This window comes from Protopterus annectens, chromosome 15.part0 (assembly GCF_019279795.1).
Source record: "Protopterus annectens isolate FY-2018-M chromosome 15.part0, PAN1.0, whole genome shotgun sequence".
Classification (NCBI taxonomy): Eukaryota; Metazoa; Chordata; order Ceratodontiformes; family Protopteridae; genus Protopterus; species Protopterus annectens.
Window position 1 is genome coordinate 390,885,688 of NC_056749.1, and position 15,947 is coordinate 390,901,634.

Sequence of the window (15,947 nt, forward strand, 5' to 3'; positions counted from 1 at the left end):
ACTTATTCAGTCTAACCCTCTGCACCTATTACACCCTAAAATCTTCTCCACCAAAGTTAAGATACTGACACCTAAACGAATCTTCGATCTACCTAAACTCATAACTTGCAAACCCAAATGGCTAAAGTAGATTTCCTTTAACAACCTAGTCCTAGCTGGAGATATCCATCTCAACCCTGGTCGTAGTCCCTTGATTAGCAACACCTACCCCTTTATCCCCTTCCTCCCCCCACAACACCCTAAAAATCTTTACTATGAATGGCCAGAGCTTTAACAACAAAGTTCACCAATTTTAAGCTTGGCCAATCCATAACTAACCAGACATCTTGGCCATCTCTGAAACTTGGCTCAAACCCTATATCTCTGACTCTGAGATCCTGCCCCCAGGATTTCATACTCTCAGAAACGACCAACTAAATAAAAAAGGTGGCAGCATGGCCTTAAGTCTACTCTAACTTTCTTACCTTAATTCCCCTACAAATTCCAACTGCTCAATTCAAGAACACTGAACTTACTGCTGGACTACTAAAAATGAATAAATACAAGAATATCTGCATCATTGCCCTATATATCTCACCTGGTAACAATACCTCTACCCTTGAAGATATTCTCCTATGGGCTTCTACTGAAATTAACTATGAAACTTACATTCTAGGAGATGTAAACATTGACTGGAATAAAGTCAATAGCCCCTCTCCCTCTCCACCCATTAACCTCTATAACTTCACTCAAATAATCCTCTCCATCACCCGACCTAACAAAATAAATCCCCCTGGATCCACTATATATTGGATCCTAGTCTCAGAGCCAAATAAAATAACCAACTCTGGCACAATTCCTGACACCATTAGCGACCACCTCCCAGCTTTCATTCATTGCTCAACTAGCTCTTCCCCTCACCAGCATCAATACATTCTCACTCATAACCTCAGTAGCTTCAACCCCACAACTTTCTCAAACATTCTCAAACAAATGAACTGGCAAATTCTAAACACCCTTCCTCTTGACAATGCTAAAGACTACTTCAACTCTGTCTTCCTAGACACTCTAAACTCCCTAGCCCCTCTAAGAAACACAAGGATAAAAACTAATACAGTTCCTTGGCTATCTAAAGATACAAAGCAAATTATGCATCAAAGGGAAAAACTATGGAAGCTTTACCAAAACAATAAACTGCCCAATACCTTGCTCCAATACAAACAGCTCTGTAACCTTGCAAAACAGCTCTCCAAGGACAAAAAATCCTACTATATCAAGCTCCACTCCAATAACAATAAAAATGCCAAGCAATTCTGGAAATCAGTAAACTCACTCATCAATCCAGGCTCCAAGAATGACCCAAGTAAATCTGACCTTGAACTAGGCTGTGAATTTAACTCCTTTTTCATAGAAACTATTTCTGACCTGATCAAGACTTTTCCCAACAATAACCCACCAGCCCCTCACTCTTCCCCATCTAACTCCCCTAATAACCCTCCCCTTATGTTCGAGCTCAAACCTGTCTCTACTAACATTATAAAAAAGACTTCTGTCCAAACTTAAACCTTGCTCTAATGCTCCTGGCAATATTCCCTCCTCCTTCCTAAAATGTGCTGCTGATGGTATATAGCTCTCCCAATCAGCATCATTAACAGATCTAACAAAAAGCGTACACCCCAAACTCTGGTGCTCAGCTTATATTCTTCCTCTTCTTAAAGGAGGCAAAAATACCAGCATCTCAAACTTCCACCCTACTGCTCTGCTCTCACCAAGCTCCAAAATCCTAAAAAAGTGCATCCACCTGCAATGTATTCCTTTCCTGACCCCAAAAAATCTTCTTACACCTACCCAACATGGCTTCCGCCCAGGCCATAGCACTATAACCACTCTACTCTCTTTCCTAGAATCTGTCAATCAAGCCCAAGATTCAGGACACTTGGTTTCTACTGTTTTGCTCAGTCTAAAGTATTCAATACTGTTTCCCACAAACACCTTCTCTATCATCTCTCAAACCTCCATTTCTCACCAAACACTTTATCCTAGTTCTTCAGTTACCTATCAGACAGATCTCAGGCAGTCAAATGGAAGAACTCCATCTCTTCCTTCTTACCTACCCCAACTGGCATACCACAGGGATCCATCATTGAGCCTATGCTTTTCAACATCTTCATCAATAACCTTCACACTGCTATTCCTGATGCCAAACTCATTCAACACGTAGACAATTCAACCTTAGTCTGCTCTGCCTCAAACCTCTCTGAATTGCTGACTAAAACCGAAACTGCTTTTTCAACAACCAAAAACTGGATGCGTCAAATCTACCTCTCTCTCAATGCAAATAAATCAAAAATTCTACTATTCCCTCCCACAAAGACTTTCTCCTATGACAAAAATGCTTTCAAAGTCCTTAGTCAAACCAACTCACCTAGGGCGGCCATGGTGGTGCAGCAGTTAGCGTTGCTGCCTCACAGCAAGAGGTTCTCTGGTTCGATTCTTGACTAGGGTGCCTTCTGTGCGGAGTCTGCATGTCCTCCCTGTGGTCGCGTGAGTTTCCTCTGTGTGCTCCGGTTTCCTCCCACATCCCAAAGACATGCAGTAGGTGGATTGGACACTCTAAACTGGCCCTACGTGTGAGTGTATGTATGTGTGTGCCTTCTGTGGCAGGTTGGGCGCCGGGCTGGCAACTCGACACTGTAAAACTCCACTGCCAATCATGAACAGACAGGTGATCCGCTGTGACGACCCCTAACTGGGAAAAGCCAAAAGAAGTCGTCAAACCAACTCACCTATAGAAGTGGTTCCTTCCACTAAACTACTTGGCTTTACTATTGACGAACAGCTCAAGTTTGATATCCATATTCAACAAAATATTAAGAAAACCCACCAAAAGCTAGGTATGCTGTACAGGAACAATCACTTTCTCTCCAACTCTACTAGGCATATTCTGGCCACTACTTATCTACTTCCTTCCTTATTATATGAAGCCCCTCTCCTAACCAACCTGTCCTCCTCTATCACCTCCAAACTAGAAAACTGCTACAATAAAATTTCTAAATTTGCCACCAAATCCAAAACTTCCACCCATCATTGCCTTACCCTACTATCCCTGAATTGGCTTGAACTCCCAAACTACCTAGACTACCTCCAACTCACCACTCCACAAAGACTTGCCCCAACAGAATGCCCAGCTCTAATAAATATCCTTCTCCCTTACACCCCCAACAGAACTCGCTGATCTGAACATCAAAACTTAATTGCTATCCACAAACCTAAATGTCCTGCTGGCCAACTTCTCCTCTCTTTCTCACTAGGAAAAAAATGGAATTCTCTTCCTTCCACTCAAAGAACCATACCAAACTCAGAAAACTTCAAAATGCAGCTTTTTAAACACCTGTTCACTAAATGGAGATGTACCTGCCTTCACCCCACCTAATCATTCTAAGTATATGCCCCCCAGGGGGTTCTCTCTCAGGTTCCTAAGCTCTCTATAACTCCCATAATTATTTTCCTAAGAGTGTATCTAAGTTCTCTGCAACTCTTATAGCTACTTATCACACGACTCAACTTTGTAAATATTGTAAATAGCATCTTACTTTAAATGTGTACATGTAAAGTGTATCTACATTTACTTCAATGTATGTAAAATGTTTCCACACCTAATACACAAGAGTGTTTGCTCAAATGAAACTGTATAACACTTAAGATCACCCACAATTAATTTTGTTAACTATGAGTGACATTGAATGTATTTATTTGTAACTGTTCTATATAATGAAACTTTTGTATCTAAACTGTATAATGTATCTTGGAGCTTTTCTCCCCGGGCCTCCACTGAAAATGGGTCATCTGGGCCAATCAAACTTGAAAACAACTAAATAAATAAATAAAGGTATGTGGTTTTGCCCATGCTGCTGCAGCACAAATGGTATCAATTGGTAATTTAGCCAGAAATGGTGACGAGGTTGCAATGGCTCTTGTAGAGTGGGCTTTAACTCTTCTAGGAAGATCTTTATTCTGAAACTTATAGATAAAAGTTATGCAATCTGAAAGCCATTTTGAAAGTGTTACCATAGAGACAGGGGAACCTTTGAGTCTGAAAAGGAAATGAATAGCTGGTCAAATTTTCAGAATTCTGTAGTTCTGTGCAAGTAAATATGTAACTGTCTTTGCACATCCAGTTGATGCAACATGTATTCTGCCCTGTTCTCACAATTTGGGAAGGAGACAGGCAAGTGCTATAGTTTGGTTCAAATTTGACTCTGATTATACTTTGGGCAAAAAAGAAGGGTTTGTTCGTAAGCATACCCTGTCCCTATGGAAAAGCAAGTATGAGGGCTTTATAGACAAGGCTTGCAACTCTGACACTCTTCTAGCAGAGGTGATTTCTATTAAGAAGATGGTTTTCCAGGTCAAAAACATGAGTTTGGAAGATGATGCTGGTTCAAAAGGGGGGATAAATTAAGTGAGATAGGACAAAATTTAAGTCCCATGGTGTTGGAGAGTCTATAATAGGTGGTCTTAATAATAGGTTACCTTTAAGAAATGCTTTACATAGCTTATGAGACAATGTTGGAGCCCGATTCACCTAGCTGAAAATTGGAGATCGCTGCTAGCTGAACTCTAATGGTAGCTGCAGCTGCACCTTCATTGAAAAGTTTTGCTAGGAATTCTAGAATGACCCCTTTTCTGCCCCAGTCAACTCCAATGTGGTTATGAGAAGCCCACCAGAATCATCATTTCTATTTGCTTCTATATATCTTTCTCATTGAAGCCTCATGCGAAGAGATTAGAGTGTGTTTAACTGAAGAGAGGTTAGGAAACCTGGCTACTGTTGGAATCGGAGCAGTCAAGCTGTCAGTTTGAGGGTCCGAAGGGATGGAAGGAGCACTCCTGATGCATGAATCAAAAGGTCTGGAACCGGGTCCAGAATCCAAAGCTCCTCCCGAAGATGAGGCCACAGGAAAGAGAACCAGATTTGACGAGGCCAGTATGGGGCGATGAGTATCAAGTCCACTCCCAAGTGATTGGCTTTCTGAAGTACTTTGGGAATTAGTGGAAATGGAGGAAATGCATAGAGGAGATCCAAGGGCCAATCATGGATAAGTGCATCCATTGGTTACTCCCCTGGAGGAGGGATAAGGGGAAAGTAGCTGCTGCATTTGGCATTCATGGATATGGCAAAAAGGTTGCAGCAAAGCTGGCCCCATTTGTGGAAAATATTTTCTGCTACTTCCTGTTTCAGGGATCACTCGTGGGGTATCAGAATCGCTCTGTTAAGTCTATCACACTGGATTTCCCCGGGATATGCGTTATCAGAAAACATTTGGAAGAGGTCACCCCATACTCTCAGGGCCTCTCAACAAAGGGGGTAAGATCTGGTTCCTTCTTGTTTATGTACCATACAATTGACATGTCATCTGTCTGTATTGCAACAGTCCCCAGCAGAAGAGAGCCCTGGAATGCATGGAATGCTAGAAGCACCGCTCTCATCTCTAGCACACTGATGTGCAAATGGGCCTTGTGATCCTGCCAGGTGCCTTGGACGGTCTTTTCCAGATAACGCCCCACGACCATATCCGAGAGGCATCCATGGTCACTGTGGACAGCAGTTGGGGAAGTACAAATAGTCAACCTAGAGTCACGAGTGGAGTAAAGCCACCAACGAAGGTCCTTCCTGCAAGTTTCTGTTATTACCTTGCGAGACATTGGTAGGTCTTGCATAGATGACTGAGTGGAAAGCAACCATTGGAGAATTCACATGTGCAGATGTGCTAGGGGGATCAGAAAGTACAGTTTTGTACCTACCATAAATGTAGATGTCCGATAGGTATGCATCTGCAGTCCTTACATATGAGTTGTCCTGCCTCAGGCAGCCCTTCGGTCGGCCGGATTCCAAAGTCTGGGTCCGGCGTCGGCTGAAGTCGCCCTTTCCCTGACGTCAGAGCGTCTGGGGTATAAAAGCGTCAGCCGATGCCATCTTCCTCAGTTTTTCTTCCCCAGATGCCAGGTGCCCTCTAAAGAAGGCTAAATTTGGAGAGATGCAATAAAATCCAAACATGCACAAAAATATAAAACAAATACACCATAATAGATAACCCCAGCTAGCTATGAGAGGGATAAGTACCCAAGGAATACCACAGAGGGGAAGGAGGGAGGGTAAACCTGACTGCAGATGCATACCTATCGGACATCTACATTTATGGTAGATACAAAACTGTACTATGTCCTTCAAGGATGCATCTGCAGTCCTTACATATGGGTAGAATACCATAGCCAATGTGGGGGTGGTAGGATCTAAGAACAGGATGTTGTAGCTAAAATGCCCTGCAGGACTGCCGTAGCAAAGCCTGCTCTGGATCTGGAATATAAGGGTAAGTTGTAATGCTTGGAAAATGTATGCACGGAGCTCCATGTAGCAGCTTCTAAAATGTCCTTGGTAGCCACCCCTCTTAAGAAGGCTGTGGAGGTGGCTGTGGCTCTGGTGGAATGAGGTCTAATGTTAGCTGGCACAGGTTTGCCATGAAAGGAGTAACAAAATCGAATGCAATTTCCTATCCATTTTGAAATTGTCTGTTTGGAAATTGCTTTTCCTTGTGCACCAGCAGCATATGCTACAAACAGCTGGTCAGTTTTTCTGTAAGTTTTAGTTCTGTCCAACTAGTAGCGCAACTGTCTGTGAATGTCCAGGGTATGCAGAAGTTTCTCCCCTTTGTTTTGTGGATTTGGAAAGAAGGTAGGCAGGTGAACAGCTTGGTTCAATGAGACCCTGGATACCACCTTTGGCATGAATGAAGGATTGGTTCTCAATGAGACTCTGTCCTGATGAAAAATAAGAAATGGTTGTACTGCCATGAGGGCCTGCAACTCAGATACTCTTCTTGCTGAGGTATGGCCAGAAGGAAGGCAGTCTTCCAAGACAGGAACTGTAGTTCTGAAGATGCTGCTGGTTCAAAGGAAGGCAGTGTTAGTTTTTCCAACACGAAGTTAAGGTCCCATGTAGGCACTGGTGGTCTCCTTGGAGGATTGATGTTTTTAATTCCTCTTAGAAACTGTCTTAGGTGAGGATGAGAGAAGACAGGTGGATCAGTGTTGTATTCTGCTGAAATTGCTGAAGCATGGATTTTTATGGAAGAGTAAGACAGGCCATTGTGGAGCATTTCTGCCAAGTATTCCAGGATATGTACCATGTTCATCACTGTCGCATCTAGGCCCTTTGTGGTGCTCCAAGTGCGAAATCTTTTCCATTTTGCTGAATATGCCTTTCTTGTGGAAGGCCGTCGAGCTTCCATGATGATATCCTTCACTCTCTTGGAAAGCTTATCCTGGGGAGGAGTCAAGGTATTCTCCAGGCTGTTAGCTGCAAGGTCTTCAGGTTGGAATGCAGAGTTTTGTAATTGTGCTGTGTCAGAAGAAGTGGCCATGGAGGAAGAGGCCACGGTTTCGTGCGTGACATGCTCTTTAACAGTGGGTACCAGTGCTGTCTTGGCCAGTCCGGTGCTATTAGAATCACTTTTGGCTGTTCTGTCCTGGTCTTCAGTAAGACCTTGGTCATTAATGGGAGAGGTGGAAATGCATACACTGTTAGAGTTCTTCAGCTGAAAGAGAGAGCGTCCACTTTCCATGCTTGTGGGTGGTATGTCCTTGAGCAGAATTTCTTCAGCTGATGATTGTGGTGGGAGACAAAAAGATCTATGTCCGGTCTCCCCCATGATTGTGTTATCTGAAGGAAAATGTCTGGGTGCAGCATCCATTCGTGTGCATCCATGATATTTCTGCTTAGGCTGTCCGCCAGTATGTTGTCCTTTCCTGGCGCAAACTGTGATTGCAGCTCTATATTGAGTTTCAGGGAAAGTTCCCAAGGATTCATTGCCAGTCTGCAAAGAGGGTAGGAATGAGTACCTCCTTGCTTGTTTATGTACCACATAACTGTGGTATTGTCTGTCTATTAGCAGGTGGCCCTGATGCAGAAAGGGTTTGAAGGCCTCGATTGCATGTATCACAGCCAGCATTTCTTTTTGGTTTATGTGCATGCGCAGCTCTTTTTGTGACCATAATCCTTGAATGCATCTGCCCTCCATGTGTGCTCCCCATCCGTGGTCTGAAGCGTCCGTTGTAACAGTTTGGCTGGTTATTGGTTTGCTGAAGGGCAGACCCCTGTTTGACTGACTTGCTTGGGCCCACCACAGAAATTCCTTTTGAAGGCATGGAATGAGTGGTATCAAAGTTTCTAGGCTGTGACTGTGCTGAGTCCATAAACTCCTTAGGTACCATTGTAGTTTCCTCATATGCAGCCTTGCTTGTGGAATCAGAAGAATGCAGGATGCCATGTAACCCAGGGCCTGCAGGATTTTCCTTGCAGTCAGCTGAGTTTGTCTTGTCAGATTTTTTAAGTAATCCGGTAGTTGTCTGTTTTTCTTCTGTCATTTGGGTGGTTGTATCTAGATTCGCACCCAGAAAAGTTGTTCTTTGGGATGGAACAAGTCTTGATTTGTGAATGTTGACTGTATATCCCAAGGCCTGAAGTAGGTGGATGGCATAATTCAAGTGTTTTACAAAAATTTGTTGGCTGTCCGCTTGTATAAGGCAGTCGTCCAGATATGGGTATATTTGAATCCCCTGAAGTCTGCAGTGTGCAATTACTGATGCCAGGCATTTCGTGAATACTCTGGGCGCAGTAGATAAGCCAAAGGGCAATGCTGAGAATTGATAATGCTCTGAACCTGCAAGAAATCTGAGGTGTCTTCTGCAACTTTGTCTGATAGGGACATGCAGGTATGCCTCCTTGAGGTCTAGAGTAACCAGCCAAGACCCCTTGCCCAGCATAGGAAGGAGTTGCTGTAGAGTCAGCATTTTGAATTTTGGCACAATGAGATAAGTATTCAGTGCGGACAAGTAGAGAATAGGCCTCCATTGTTTTTCTTTTCTTGGAACAAGGAAAAGTCTGGAATAAAATCCTTGGCCTTGTTCTGAAAGAGGAACCTTTTCTATAGCTTTCATTTGCATTAATTTGGAGATTTGTTTCAAAGCCTCGGCCCTTTGATTCGGTGACAGGTCTGGCATGCATTTTCTTTTTGGTAATGTGTGAAAATGGAACCTGTAACCTTTTTCTATTATTTGCAGTGTCCATTTGTCCCTTGTAATACTGTGCCAATTTTCTGAGAATAAAGAAAGCTTTCCGCCCAAAGGTGCTTCCAATTGAGCCCTGGTTGGCGGGGCCAAAGTAAAGTCATTGAGTCTGTCCTTGTGCAGCAGGTGTAGGTCCTGCACTACCTCTCTGGTTAGGAGGCTGCCATTGACGTCCTCTGCAGGAGCCTCTAGCTTGCCCTCTACCTCTGGCACACCTGTTCTTGCCTCTTTGAAATCTCTCTGTGTCTGGAAAGGACCATTTCTTGGAAGGCCAATTTCTGCTGAATCTTGGTGGTTGGACTTGGAGAAAATCTTTGACTGTACAGATTTTGCTTTTTCCTCAAATTTCTTTAAGACCTCCTGAGCAGTGGAGCCAAATAACTTTTGCTTTTCCAATGGAGCATCCAGAAGTTTTGCTTTAACATGGTCTGGCAGAGATTGTTCCTTCAGCCAAGCATGCCTACGTATGACTGCACCTGTCATAGCTGACCTACATGAAGCTTCCAATGCATCATAACCACACTGCAAGAAATGGTTGCTAACCTGTTGGGAGTTATGTACCAGATCCTGAAGTGATTTGCGATCTAGGGGTTCAGGTGAAGACAGTTTTTTATGCAATTCATCTAACAAATACTCTTGGTACTGTATCATATGAAATTGACAATTTAATGCTCTCATAGAAAGAGTAGCAGAAGTATACACTTTTTTACCCCATCTCTCTAAAGCCCTGGACTCCCTTTCAGAGGGGAGTGGATTTTTTGTAGAGGTAGCTGCAACCCCTTTAGGGCCCTGGGAAATAGTTTCTGGATCAGCAGAGTGGGCCTTGTAAAGAAAATGATGAGAGTCCGGGACCCTGTAGTACCTATCGGGTTTGACAGGAGCCGGAGGAAGAGTGTCAGGGGTTATGCTAGACTCAGAGTACAAATCATCAATAACATTCAACACAGGAGGAATAGCCAAAGGTCTATGCTGAGGTAAATGCAAAAAGGTCCTTAATCTCTTCCTGGAATCAGAGAAATCCTGGCCCTGCCATTTGAAATGCTCTCTCATGGAGTGCAGGGTCTCCCCAAAGGACAGCTCTTCAGGAGGAGAGGCCGAGGGAATAGATTCCTCTGCATCAGAATCCTCGTAGGCCGAAAAGGCCTCCTCCTGGTAATCCGAGAGAGCAGAGCCATCAGAGGCCTCATCTGAGGAGTGTGGATCAGAGGGCTCAACCCTGGGCCTTTTGTCTAGAGGAGGTTGAGAGCCCCTGTCCAGATGTGGCTGAGAGCCCCTAATTAAGGAAATAAGGTTCTCAGCTAGACTTAGAATCTGTGAACCTGTAGTGGGTCCCTGAGGAATAGCCCTGGGAGGCAAAGCTTTTGGGTGTTTAGCAGCTTTAGCCCTGGTAAAGGCCTTTATGGACATGGATGCAGGAGGCCTGGCTGCACCACGTGCAGGTGTAGTTTTGTCTAGAGGAACGGTGTCGGATGTTTCCAGGACACCAGTTTCTGAAGGAAATTCTATAACCGACTCAGTAGGGGCCTCCAGGGCCGAGGCTGTCGGTTGAGCGGTTTCAGCGGTCGGAAGCACCAAGGACTCTGTTTCAGCCGAACAGAGACACTCGCAGTAGGCCTAGCCGTGGTTTCAGCTGAAACCACGGTCCACGTGTGTCGGTCCTTGTCCTTCCGTTTCTTGGTTAAATGAGAAGTCGGAGTCTCCAACGGCATATTATAAGAGAAACTAGCCCCAAAAATTCCTCTGCAAATTCTGCCCGACGCCTAAGAGTGCGTCGATTGAAGGAAGCACAGGCTGAACAGGCCGAGACGTCGTGGTCTGGGCCTAGGCAGGGAAGGCAGTAAGAGTGGAAATCCTTATGAGGTATTTGTTTTCCACAAGTTATACAATTATTAACTTTATCTGACATCGGCTGAGGCAAGAAAGAGTCCCCAACGGGGTACTTAGCTTTAGAAGTCTTCGGTTAGCTGAATTACAGGAGCTGGCCGACCGGCACTTGCGAACTGCTTCTGCTACGGGCACCACGCGGCAAGAAAGACTGAGGAAGATGGCGTCGGCTGACGCTTTTATACCCCAGGCGCTCTGATGTCGGGGAAAGGGCGACTTCAGCCGACGCCGGACCCAGACTTTGGAATCCGGCCGACCGAAGGGCTGCCTGAGGCAGGACAACCCATATGTAAGGACTGCAGATGCATCCTTGAAGGACATCTATAGCTGCTGCCATGACTCCCAGGGCTTTTAGAATTATCCTTGCTTGAATTTTTTTCTTTCTTAGAAGGTATGAAACCTGGTGTCTTAGAATTTGAATTCTTTCTGGAGGGAGTCTGGTTGTAATGTTTGTTGAGTTTAATTCTGCCCCTATGAAAACCAGATGCTGAGAAGGCAGTAAGGCAGATTTTTCATAGTTTATTGTAATCTGTAGGTGACAGCAGAGTTGCAAGGCTGTGTGTCACTTGTTTTTATTAGTAGATGCTTGGTCGTGGCGGTTAGGAGCCAGTCATCTAAGTATGGAAACATCTGGAATCTTAGATGTCTCAAGTGAGCTGCGACTCTGCCATACATTTGGTGAACACTCTGGGGGCTGTAGTCAAGCCAAAGGGCAGAGCTCAAGACTGGTAGTGATTAGCTCCCAGCCGAAAGCACAGGTGTCTCCTGGATCACCTGTCCATTTTTATGTGGCAGCACACATCCTGGAGATCTATAGAGCACATCCAATTGTCTTGTCCCAGAAGTGGGCATATTGACTGCAGTGTTACCATCCGGAACTTGGTCTTTCTTACTGATTTAAAACTGCTGAGATCCAGATTTGGTTTCCAGTCCCATTTTCTTTGGAACTAAAAATAATTTTGAGTAAGTTTCAGATCCTATTTGGACTGCAGGGACTGTTTGGATGACTCTCTTGTCTAGCAACTTTTGAATTTCTACAGTTGCTTGTTCCTTCTGACTGGATGGAATGTCCAGAACCTTTTTTATCTTCGGAACGGAAAGGGAATACGGTTTAGTGTAACCGCTGGATATGATGCTTTGTACCCATTTGTCTTTTGTTACTTGTTGCCAAGCTTCTGGGTACAACGATAAGCGACCTCTGACTGCCACCAGAGCTGGACAGATGGGCCTCCACTCAGAAGCACTGAAAGGGCTTACCAACGAAAGAATCTCTGTCGCCCTGATTCTGCGGACCCCCTCTGCCGTGTGATAGTCTTCCATTGCTATTTCCCTCTCTGCCTTTGGAAGAAACTTCATCATGTGTGTCTTGAAAAGATCTCTGAGATTTTCAGAACCACATTTTACCACTTCCTTTCTGACCTTTGGGATAAGGTCTGTTAGGCATGGAATAATGGACTCCTACTGCAGAGTCTTTCCTTCCTGCTCACACCTGGTGAGTGCGTCCTTGTCTTTGGACCTAAACAAGGATGAGCCATTGAATGGGGCATTCACAAAGGAAGATTTAAAGGGCTCCGCAAAGTCACACAAGTGCATCCAAGAATGTCTCCTTAGGGAAATTCCAGAACCCGCTGCTCTACTTGCTCCATCCGCTGCATATCAGATTAGTCTCATGGAGGCACTGACAACTGAGTTTAAGGTAGAGAGCTGAGAGAATCTGCAACCCCTTCAGCTACTGAACCTTGGAGAGTATCTCCTAGCTTGTTCAGTAGGTCTCTTTGCAACCTTGTAAAATGAGTGATATAGTTCAGAAATCTGAGAGAAAACATCGCTGAAGAAAAAATGCGCTTTCCATATCTGTCCATTGTCTGAGATTCCTTGTTCAGGGGTGGGCAGAAGTCGTCTCTGACAGTTTCTTCTTGGTGGCTGCCGCCACAACCATAGCATCTACTGGGACTCCCTAGGTTAGAAAAGCCTTGTCTGATGGGAATGTGATAAATTTGTTTGGCCTCCTAGGAACAGGTTCCACTGAATCTGGGGACTCCCACATCTTTCAAGAAATTAGATCCATAAGTTAATTGAAAGATGGAGACACCCAAGAGGTGTACGTGTGAGATCCAAACGCTTTAAGGTATACGGATTCCTCCACTGAAGGGTTGGTGGAATTCCAGCCGCCTCTCTGCTTTAGCATTTCCAGAATGTTCCCAAAGGAGACATCATCAGGAGGCGACTGTGGGGACCCTTCAGCTTCATTGAGGTCTGTATCACAAGTGATGGACTCCTCTGGGGAGCCTAAATGCTTCCTCTTGCAAAGTCTCTTTCAAGGGACCTCCTCAGAGAGGTACTCTGGGGAGGTTTCAGAAGAGTGGGGGTTGTCCTGTGGGGCATCCTGAGGCCTAGGATCCCTGCATCCTTGTGCTTGCAAGGGTATAGAGGCAGACACTGGAGCTTTTGGGGTAGAATATCCGGAGATGACAGTGGAGCCATCTGTGGAGACAGCACTCTCATTACCTCAAAAGCCCTCCCCATCCCTGATCAAAAGAAGCCAAGGCTGAAGGAGGAGCAGAACTCAACCTAGCTGAGGACCCAAGAGGCAAAACAGGATCCAACAACTGTCCAATCAGATTCACCTCCCCGGATCTGACTGGACAGCGTCGGCTCCTAGACTCCTCCACCTCAGATAGAGCAGAGGATGTTGGAGTCATGGTCAGATTCCATAGTAGGTCTTGAATCCGAGGGTTCCACTACGATCAGCTCTGGATCTTCTGACTCCGAAACTAGGGGTTGGATCAGAGGAGGAATTGGAGCAGAAAAGGTGGATGTGGTATCCTCCGAAGCCCTCAGGGTTGGATCCAACAAGAACTTAGCCAGCATTGGTGTCCTCAACATCCTCTGTACCACCCAATCCATGTCATCATCGGAAAGACTCCTGCAAGACCAAGTCAAGGAGGTTGGAGACTTGGACCATTGTTGATCTGAGCATAGGGGAGAATGGCTCCAAGGCTGGAGACCGGCTCCGTATGTTAAACTCAACCGGCACAGGGGCAGATGGTGTCGGAGCTGAGGAAGATTTTTCAGATCTGATAAGCTTCGTATATGGTGTGGAGATTTTTGGAATCTTTTTTAACGGTTCTGATAAAGTGGAAGAGGAAGATCTCTTCTTGGAATTGTCAGATTTTGAGGTGGGAGATTTGTCAGTCTCAGATGATTCCGGATCTTCTTCTAAAGCCTCTAAGAAGGTTTCTTTTAAATAGTGCTTTCAATATTAATTTGTTCTTCCTCTCCAGGAGCACTCCATGATTAAAAGCATGACAGAGCATGATTCCTGGAGATGGACAGCCCCAAGGTAATACACACAAAATGCGTGTCTATCACTTAAGGGCATTTACTTTCCACAACCTTCACATTTTTTGAAACCCATTGGTTTCACATCCATGTTAGATGTTTTAACATAGAAAAAACAGGAAATGAACTAGACAGAAAAAACAGAAATAACTTTTTTTTAAGTTAGACCCTCTAAACTAAAAAGGGAAAATAGAGGGAGGCACAGCCCTCTAACTTAAATGGGCTAGAAGAAAATAGTTCTCTAACTAAAACAAACTATTTAAAAGGCATCAGGAAAGAAATACAAGGAAGGAATAAGCCTTCTAACTTAAATGGGCTATTTAACTGTAAAAAGGAAGCCAGGAAAGGGTAACAAGGCCAAAACAAAAGACGACGGCCAATAACAAAATACACAGCCACAAAAGCAGAAAAAGACTTGAACACTAAGTAATGACAATACAAGGTTAAATAACAAAGTCACTTTTCTAAAGGTTGAACAAGAAATAAATGTAATACTTAGAGCTAGCAAACGAGCACCCAATCTTGTTCAGATGCAAACGAGATCTGGGGAATGTTCTAGTGCATGTTGGGATAGAGTTTAGCCACAAGCTGGCAGAAGACCTTGAGCTGGATCCAAACCCAATCTAGTAAGAATGAAGGCAAGATAGGACATCATCACTTGAGGTGTTTGGCATTCTTAAAGGGCTTTGTTTCATCAAGCTAGTACCTGAGCTGCCAGCATGCAGCCAAGGTATGTAGAATCTCTTCTCCCTTTTTTTTTTTTTTTATCAGGATAGAACACTGGAAGAGTCATGGCTTGATTCAAGGCAAATTCAGAATCAACTTTAGCATGAATGACGGATTAATGTGTAACAAAACCAGATACAACAGATACAGTTGGCCCACAATGAGCTCTTGCAGCTCGGAGACTGCCCATTGCTCTCACATCTGCAAGGTGAAAGTCTTCAAAGTAATGAACTGTAAAAATCAGCCTGACAGGCAGGTTCAAAAGGAGGTAAGGTCAATTTTTCAAGAACAAAGTTCAGATTATAGGCAGGAGGAATTTACTTTTGAGGCTCTCACATGTGCAACAGTCCCTTTGTAAACTGACCACAAAAGATGAAATATGTGGTTCCATGGGTAGACAAGTTGAGATGGCTGCAAGATGCACTTTGATAGAAGCAAGTGACAAACCACCTCCAATAATCTCACACAAATATTTCAAAACTAGAGTGGTCAAAAACTTTTCCATACCTCTTGTATTGGCTAGACACCACCTAGAAAACCTCTTTCACTTGCAAACTTTAGATTTTCTAGTTGTAGGTTTTCTTGACTCAAATACCTGTTGCACATCTTCATAGAACAAGTGCCTAAAAAGTATCAGAATCATCCAGGTGTTAGTTGCAATTGCTAAAGATGGGGTGTACCATTTGGCCCTGATGCTGTGTCAGCAGATCTACTCCGTGAGGAAGCTTGCAGTACTTGCCCTTGGCCAATTCCATTAAAAAGGGAGAAAGAATAGCTGTGTAAAATCTTACCATAACCATAGATGTCCTCCTCTTCTATGTTGCAGTATTCTTTACACATGCGATGTCTTCTGCCGAATGACTCAATGTCCAGCCTGTATACAAAAGCTT